The sequence below is a fragment of the Arachis ipaensis genome, chromosome B1, assembly GCF_059453495.1.
Source record: "Arachis ipaensis isolate K30076 ecotype BB chromosome B1, ASM5945349v1, whole genome shotgun sequence".
NCBI classification, from domain to species: Eukaryota; Viridiplantae; Streptophyta; class Magnoliopsida; order Fabales; family Fabaceae; genus Arachis; species Arachis ipaensis.
This window is the reverse complement of record NC_142436.1, coordinates 53,679,670-53,688,568: the sequence shown is the minus strand read 5'-3', so window position 1 is coordinate 53,688,568 and position 8,899 is coordinate 53,679,670.

The following is an 8,899-nucleotide window of genomic DNA, read 5'->3' as shown; positions in this document are numbered from 1 at the left end:
TTAGAACTTAAAAGTCTAAAATCTAATTTTATTGACCTCAAAAAAAATTTTCAGCTTAAACTTTTAAAAATAATAATTTCATATCCAACTTTTTTTATTTCAAAGATATTATATTCTAAATTATTAATATAGAGTTTATGTGTTATTTTAATTTTTCCTTGTTCATGTATTTGGATTTGTTATGTGTTAAAGGAGGTGATCACAATTCTTTAAAAGTGCAATTTTGTTCTGTAAAAGCAGAGCGCGAATAATATTCTAATTGTTCAAAAAATTATTCACACACTGAGAACAAAGAAAGGACAAGTTGGATATATGGCGATCAAGATCGATTTAAAGAAGGTATATATATATATATATATGATAGATTAAACTGACAATTTATTTAAGATATTCTCATTAAAATTGGTCTACCAGAGAGATTGATTAATTTGATTGTACAATACTACACGTCAGCAGAAATAAAAGTCCTATAAAATGGTGCCCCATCTAGTTCTTTCCTTCCAACCAGAGGTATCAGACAGGGAGTCTCATGTCTCCCTATCTATTTGTATTATGTGTGAAGAGATTATCTTAGATCATCTCGATGGTAGTAAAGTATAAATTTTGGGAATCAATTGTCCTCAATAGAGGTGATCCAAAACTATCCACTTTTGTTTTGTAGATAATATATTATTATTTGGTAAAGTGTCTCTGGATCAAGTTGTAGTGAGGGACATTTTGGATTTATTCTGCCAGAGTAGTTTAGGTCAAAAAGTAAATTATGAGAAATTAAGTATCTTCTTCTTTGACAATGTATGTTTGACAAAGAATCTAAAATTGAGTAAAGTTTTGGAGATGAGACTGATGTCCAATTTGGGTAAATACTTGAAAATTTCCTTGCTTCATGAACGTACAAAAAAAGAAGATTTTCAGTTCATCCTTAATTGAATGACATCTCGACTTAGCACTTAGAAGGCACAAAATCTCTCTCTTGCAGGCAAGGTCACTTTGACCTAATCAGCATTAACAACTATTCCTTTCTATCTCATACAAACAATGAGACTGCCACTAAGTGTGTGTGATAAGATTGACCAAGTTTGCAGAAACTTCATGTGGAGAAGAAACAGTACTGATAAGAAGGTCCATTTAGTTAGTTGGGAGAAACTGTGTTTGCCAAAGAAAGTTGATGGCTTGGGTTTTATACCAGACAAAGTAGTAAACAATAATAATCTCATGAAATTAGCATAGAACTTGGTGCAAAACAAAAATGCTCTTTGGGTCAAGGTAATCCGAAAAAAATATAAATATGGGGAGAATACCATGTCCATTGTCAAGAAATTTCAATCTAGCTCAAATGCTTGGAAAGATATCGCTCAAATGTAACCTAGATTTGAAAGGAATTCGGTATGACAAATCGGTGATAGTGATAGCGCTCAATTTTGAAAAGATCATTGGATCCCGGGCGTGAATAAACTTGAAGTCTTCACTCAACTAAATATGTTGGAGGATATGCTGAACGACATGGTCAGTGAATATGCGACAAATGGCAAATAAAATTTTGGTAAAATTGAAGAGGTTTCAGGAGAGGACTAGGTCCCTGTTTTCTCATCCATGAAGACTCCATAAGCAAATTTGGGAGATGATTAGGTAGCGTGGCTTCTTAATTCCAACGGTAAATTTAGCATTAAGTCAGCATGCTCTATCTACTTGAACTCCCCCGAGGATTCTAGGACTGATTTATTTTTGAGAATTTGAAAAGTTGAAGTCCTCAAAGGATGCGCACCTTTCTTTGGCTAGTTGCTAATAAATTCTTTTTGACAAATGAGGTTCGAACTCGAAGGTACATGACCCAAGAGGATACTTAACCGATTTGTGATTCTTCTTCAGAGTTTTTGTTCCACGTCCTTCGCAACTGCAGAATCGCAAAGAATACGTGGACGAGCATTGATACTTCATTAAGTTCCGATATATTTTTTAGTCAACTATTCTTTCCCTGGTTGTTAAAGAATTTATCATTTCAATTCCATTACCAAGGCGTTCCTTGGCCTTTGTTGTTATGTGCACCCTATGCTCTCTTTGGTATCGTCGCAACAAGCATATGTTTTAGAGGGACAATGCAGTAGATGAATCTAAGATTCATGATTTGGTTGTGCACTTAGCTAAAGAGTATAACTCAGTGCATGAGGAGATATCTTGAACAAGGAAAAAGGTTGGATGCTTTGCTAAAAAATAAATCCGTTGGATCCCCCTAAACCTCCCTGTATTAAGCTCAATTGTGATGGCTCTGTTACAAAGGACAGTCAGACGGCTTGCGGAGTTATCTTAAGAGACCATGAAGGCAAGTTTTTGACTTGTTATAGTGCAAATTTAGGCAGCTGTACAGTGACTTTAGCAGAGCTCTGGGGTATTCTGTTAGGGTTGGACTTAACTCTAAACTTTGGATACATAAATATTTGAGGTGGATTCTAAACTAGCAATAAGTTTCTGCCTTCAAGAAACAATCAAGTTGCACTCTACAAGAGCATTAGTTTTGCCTATTAAAGATCGTTGCAGTAGGCTAAGCAATTGGAACAACGTTTACGAGTTCCGAAAAGCAAATGCTTGTGCAGATAGATTAGCATGGCAAGGACATGAGCTTCAGTTGGGATGTTATTTCTTCTTCTCTATTCTCTCGTGTATTAAGTTTTCATGCAGACTTCATTGGAACTGCTTTCTCTAGGATATTGTCTGTCTGGTTTTCTTTCTTTTTGGGCTTTATGCCTCAATCAGTCGATCACTACAAGAAAGTCATCGAGTACCGTTGGAGTTACCGTGAATTTTCTAGGAAGCTGTTTGGTCGCTGTAGTGAGAATTCAGATCACCTTTAACCCGGCTGGAAAAATGCAGATCGAGACAAAAACGGGTGTAAAAGCAAGATTTGGGATCCTGGAATCTGCTCTGACACTTGTTACCCCGGGAGCCTAAGAATCTGTTTGAAGCTTCTTAAGGGCTTTACATGCTTAGTTTGGGACTCCGGAGGTTACTGGAATCACAAACATTGGTGGAGATTCCTGAATGAGTTCAAGCATAAGCCACCATAACAGGAAGCTCATCAAATGTCCAACTTAAGGACTTTAACTAAAAGTGCTAGGTGGGAGACAACCCACCATGGTATGATCGTTCATTTTTTATTTTTATTTAGTTTTATTTGTTTTCAAGTTTTATTTTATTGAACCTGGAGTTTTTCATCACATTCATATTAACACTGCATTCTGCATCTTTTCAGATTAAAAAAAAAAAGTGAGCACGCGACGCGACCGCATCAGCGACGCGTCCGCGTCGCAAGGAGATGGGAGACAATATTAATATGAACAGAGAGTTTCACAGGAGCAGCGCTGGAGGCGTGCCAATGGCATAAATCACCCCACGCGACCGCGTCGCTAACGCGACCACGTCATATGGGAATAATGGCCTCTCACGCGACCGCGTCACCCACGCGGCCGCGTGACCTGAAATCGGCGTAAAAAGGGTGTATGGCAGAAAGTTGAGCTGGAGTTGGGCTGGACTCGTGCTAGAAGCCCAAGCCCTCCCACGCGAACGCGTGCCTCACGCGTCCGCGTCATATTGGAGATAAGGCCATTCACGCGATCGCGTCACCCACGCGACCGCGTCACCCTGGATTTTGGCAATACTAAGTTTTGAACAGAGAGTTGTGCAACCGCGAGGCTGCACTCGCGCCACTAGCACAAATCGAGTCACGCGATCGCGTGCCCATGCGTCCGCGTCACCCACGCGATCGCATCGCCAGCGTCGCACAACCTATCCAGATTAGTGCCAATTTTCTTCTCTTTTCTTCTCTGAATCCTTATTCTTCTTATCTTTTCTTATTTCTTTCTTCTTCCTTTCCTATTTTCTCTCACTTCCATTCTATTTTATTTAAATTATTTGCATACTTTCATTCATTGCATATTTTTATTTTTCTATTATTATTATTGGTGTTCAAATGTTCTTATTCAACTGTTACATCTTTTCTGGTATTTTCTTGGTGCTTAATGACTTGTTTAGTTCTGATCGAGTAATATTATTTAAATCAATGCCAATCTTTTATATCTGTATTACTTTTGCATTGACATGAATTTATATTATCTCTCCTTCCCCATTCTCTTCTCCATTGTTGCAAATTTTTGCACCACTGGTATGCCATGTGCTTCTATTGTTTTCTCACTTACATGTTGTAGCTACCATGTAATTGAAACCCTCATTATTTGGCATCAACCGACCAATGTTTTATTTATTTTCCTATCTTTATTTCTGGGTTACTCTTCTTCCCTTTTTCTTTCAGAATGGCCACCCGGAAGAGAACCGGAAGACGTTTACATGGGGAGACAGGCAAGTCAATCTGCACAATCTATAGAGAAAGGCATCAGTTGGAGCAGCCCATCCACTTGTACATCTTAGCATGCACCGAGGACAGTGCAATCTTTAAGTGTGGGGAGGTCGATACCGATCTCCATGGGTTAGTTACTCCTCTATCTCAACACCAATGATTTATTTTCCTTATTCATTGTTGCATTTGCATGTTTGATTGCATATTTGTTTAATTTTTTTTGCATATTTTACCACTTGGTTGAAGTAATATTTTCTTTTTCAAGAAAATTTTTAGAGAATTTCACTAATTTGAATAAAATTTAATGTTACACTTGTTTGAAGAGATATTATACTGGAACATGGTTTAGAACTCGAACACACAAAACCTGTGAGATTTTTGAGCCTATTTGAATTGGTTACATTTTATCAACCAATATTTTATTTAGTGTGTATTTTTCTCTCTAAAATTGTGATCTTTGTCTTGCTTAATTCTATATTTCCATGGTTTGATGTATGTATACACTTACATGATTGAGGCCTTTGTTTCACTGAGCTTACATACCCATATGGCCTTACCTTTTATTATCCTTTGCAAACCAATTTGAGCCTATTTTACCCCTCTGTTCTTTACTTTAGCACATCATTAACTCTAAGCGGAAAATAATAATGTCCTTAATTTGAATCCTTAGTTAGCTTAGACTAGTGAGAGTGCTCATGAATTAAGTGTGGGGAAAAGTGGGTTTGGAAATATTTGGTTTAAGAATTGAGTGTTATACATCTTTATTAAAATGAAAAAAAAATGTTTAGGATGTATTCATGCATTCAATAATTTAATCATATGCATTGAGAAAAATAAATAAAAATAAATAAATAAATAAATAAAAGAAAAAAAAAGAGCAATTAAGCAAAAAAGGGACAAATTGCCCCAAAGTAAGTGATAAAAGCAATGCATATGTACTGTACTTGAAATTAGAATGCATAAATATGTGGAAAACATGGTTAATGGATGGTTAGATGTTGTATTATGATTACATGGATTGTTTAAGTTAGGTGGGAAAAGTTTAAGTTAATTAAGGATTCAGATTTTAGTCCACTTGACCAAATACAATCCTACCTTGACCCTAACCCTATTACAACCCTTAAAAGACCTCTTGATTTGTGTATTTATGCATTAAATTTATGTTGATTGTTAGATGAAGAGCAAGCCTTAGAAAGCAAGGTTAGTAGAGAATTGAGAGAATCGAACCTAAAACACTTGAGTGATTAGAGTGTATACACTACCAGTGAGGGTTCGATGCTCAAATCCTTGTTCCCTACTTTCATGAGCTATTTTCTTCTTGCAAGTCTATTTGTACTTCATTTTCATGATTTAAATTAGTGAAATCTAGTTTATATTTCTTCTTTAAGGATTTGTTTACTTTTAACTAAGTAGGTAGAAACATTTTGCATGTAGTTGCATTCATATAGATAGGATTGCATTTCATACATCCTACCATTCCTCTTCATTTTTATAGCTTCTCTTGAGCTTAGCATGAGGACATGCTATTGTTTAAGTGTGGGGAGGTTGATAAACCACTATTTTATGGTTTATCTTGTGCTCAATTGAGTGGTTTTTATTAACTCTTTACCCACTTATTCATACTATTTGCATGGTTTTACATTTGCCTTCCTAATTATGTGCTTTGATTGAAAACATGCTTTATTTGGACTTATAATTGCTAATATTAATCCTCTCTTATTACCATTAGATGTCTTGATATGTGTGTTGAGTGATTTCAGATATTATAGGGCAGGAATGACTCAGAGAATAGAAAGGAAGCATGCAAAAGTGGAAGGAATACAAGAAGTTGAAGAAGTTGCTAAGCTGTCCAGTCTGACCTCTTTGCACTCAAACGGCTATAACTTGAGCTATAGAGGTCCAAACGACGCGGTTCTAGTTGTGTTGGAAAGCTAACGTCTGGGGCTTCGATTTGATATATAATATGCTATAGTTTCTCTTACACTAGGCAACGCGACCGCGTGCTCCATGCGGCCGCGTCGCAAGTGACGAAAATCAGCGAATCTGAATTCGCAACCAGCGAATTCTGGGCTGTTTCTGACCCAGTTTAGGGCCCAGAAAACACAGATTAGAGACTATAAAGTGGAGGAATGCATCCATTCATAGGAGGCTCTCACATTCACAATTTTAGGAGTAGATGTAGTTTTTAGAGAGAGATGTTCTCTCTTCTCTCTTAGGATTTAGAATTAGGATTCTTTTCACTTCATGATTATTTCATCTTTTGCGATCACAGGTTCAATGTTCCTTTTATTTATTTTTCTAATTTAATTTATGAACTCTTCCATGTTACATTTGATATCTTTATTAGTGCTAATTTGAGGTATTTTCAGATCTATGATTGCTTTCCTTTATTTAAATAATTTAGATTTTTCCCTTTTGGCTTTGGTTGATTTATTGGTAACGCTTGAGCTGTCAAATAAAGCAGTAGTTGAAATTGGGAGTTGCTCCAATAACTCTAGTCTTTCCATAGGAATTGACTAGGACCTGAGGATTAAGCTAATTAATCCACTTGATTTACCTTCATAGTTAGAGGTTAACAAAGTGGGATTAAAACCCAATTCTCATCGCAATTGACAAGGATAGGCCTTCCAGTTCTCATACCTTGCCAAGAGATTTTATTGTTATTATTTTATTTTACTTTTCATTCAACATATTCCCTCCTTACCTCCTAATAAACCCCAATTTACAACTCATAACCAATAATAAGAACATACCTCCCTGCAATTCCTTGAGAAGACGACCCGAGGTTTGAATACTCGGTTATCAATTTCAAAGGGGTTTGTTACTTGTGACAACCAAAACGTTTGTACGAAGAAATTTCTGTCGTTTTAGAGACTATATCTACAACGCGACTGTTTTTATGAAATTCTTTACTGGCAAAAATCCCAACGTCAGGGTTCCTTTGCCAAAAAGTTCTAACAGATTGTATAAGTAACTAAAATCATTATTTAATGAAGTGATATATACTTGATCACTACTAAGATGGTCCAGCAAGGGGGATTCAGTTCATATCTTGAAGGTGATTAGGCATGCTTATATTGGATGTGATTCTTGCTCTTTATGTGGTTATATTGGTTGTGAAACTTGCATTTTGAACTCAGCCTTTACGATAAAGTTTTCATGGTGGAAAGTTCTCAATCATATTTGTTTGTGTGTTGAGTTGATGAATCGTGTATAAAGTTCTGTGATGTAGAATGGATTTGGAGTTAAAGTTAATGGTTACAATGACAGTGTGAAAGCACTGATGTCAACATCGTTATCATCTTTATTGTGTTATCTTATGATCTGAACTACTTGTAGCGAGTCTTCCACTATATGGACGATGGAAGAGGGAGGATAAAGAAGGGAATTGTATAAAGAATAGGAAGATCGTGGAGGAACACAAGAAATCATTTGTTCTATAAGGTTTATGACAAAGAACTGACTTTTGAGGAAAACCTCAAGCGTAAGCCAGCAGGAATAGAGGCAAATCACTAGAAAAAATTTATTCAATATCGGTTGAACGAGGACACACAGGTAACAAATATTTAGTTGATATTTCATTGTATTCAATTTTAAATCGTCATGAATTACTACTAAATATGCTGAATTTATTGTGATAGTGAAAAAACTACTACCCAAAAGTTCATCACCTTATCCTTTTTTGTGTTTCCTAAAATTGTACATGGTTGACTTATAAAATCATTAACAGTGTAGTAATTTATCCCGATAACATTTATGTTTGTCGTTTTGTGTGTAGGAGAAGTGTAGAAAAAATGCCATTAATCGTTCAAAGCAATTGTACACACATACCGGAGGTTCTAAAACGATGGCAAGAAAGAGACACGAAGAAGTAATTAATTTAAATTCAATTCCAGAATGTTGACGTGTTTCTGGTAATATAGTGTTGTCTGTGTCCTGATTGTGTGTTAATGATTGTTATAGGAGCAACGACAGGGAAGGCCTATTGGTAGAGGAGAGGGATTGACCATGAATCATAAACAAAAAAGAATGGTTCGTATATGAATGAAGATGCGCGTGTGGTTGGGGTAAATCATGTTCTTCACTTTTTCAAATTTCTCTTTGCAATTACTACCATTGAATTTAAATTAGTGTAAATCCAGATCTCACATGTTTGCAGGAAGCAATTGAACAAATTGAGAGCCAAGACCCCTCCAGCAAGAAATTTTCACAGAATAATTCCCTTGCACAAGTGCTTGGAAAGGAGTACCCAGGAAGAGTTTGTGGACTCGGTTTTGGTCCATGTCCCAGTCAGTGTTTTCGTAACATTCCACAGCAGTCTAACTACGGTGTACATATTGAGGAGTATCAGATGGAGATTGTAAAACTTAAGGTGGAGGCAGCAGAACTCAAGGCAGTAGCAGCAGAAGAAAAGGCAAAGAGACAGAGAATAGAGACAGAGGCAGCAGAGGAGAAGGCAAAAATGCAGACAATGAAAAATTTGCTAAGATACATAATCTAGCAACAAGGAGGTAATTTGCCACCTAAAATAGCTGCAGATTTGGATTCTTTGAG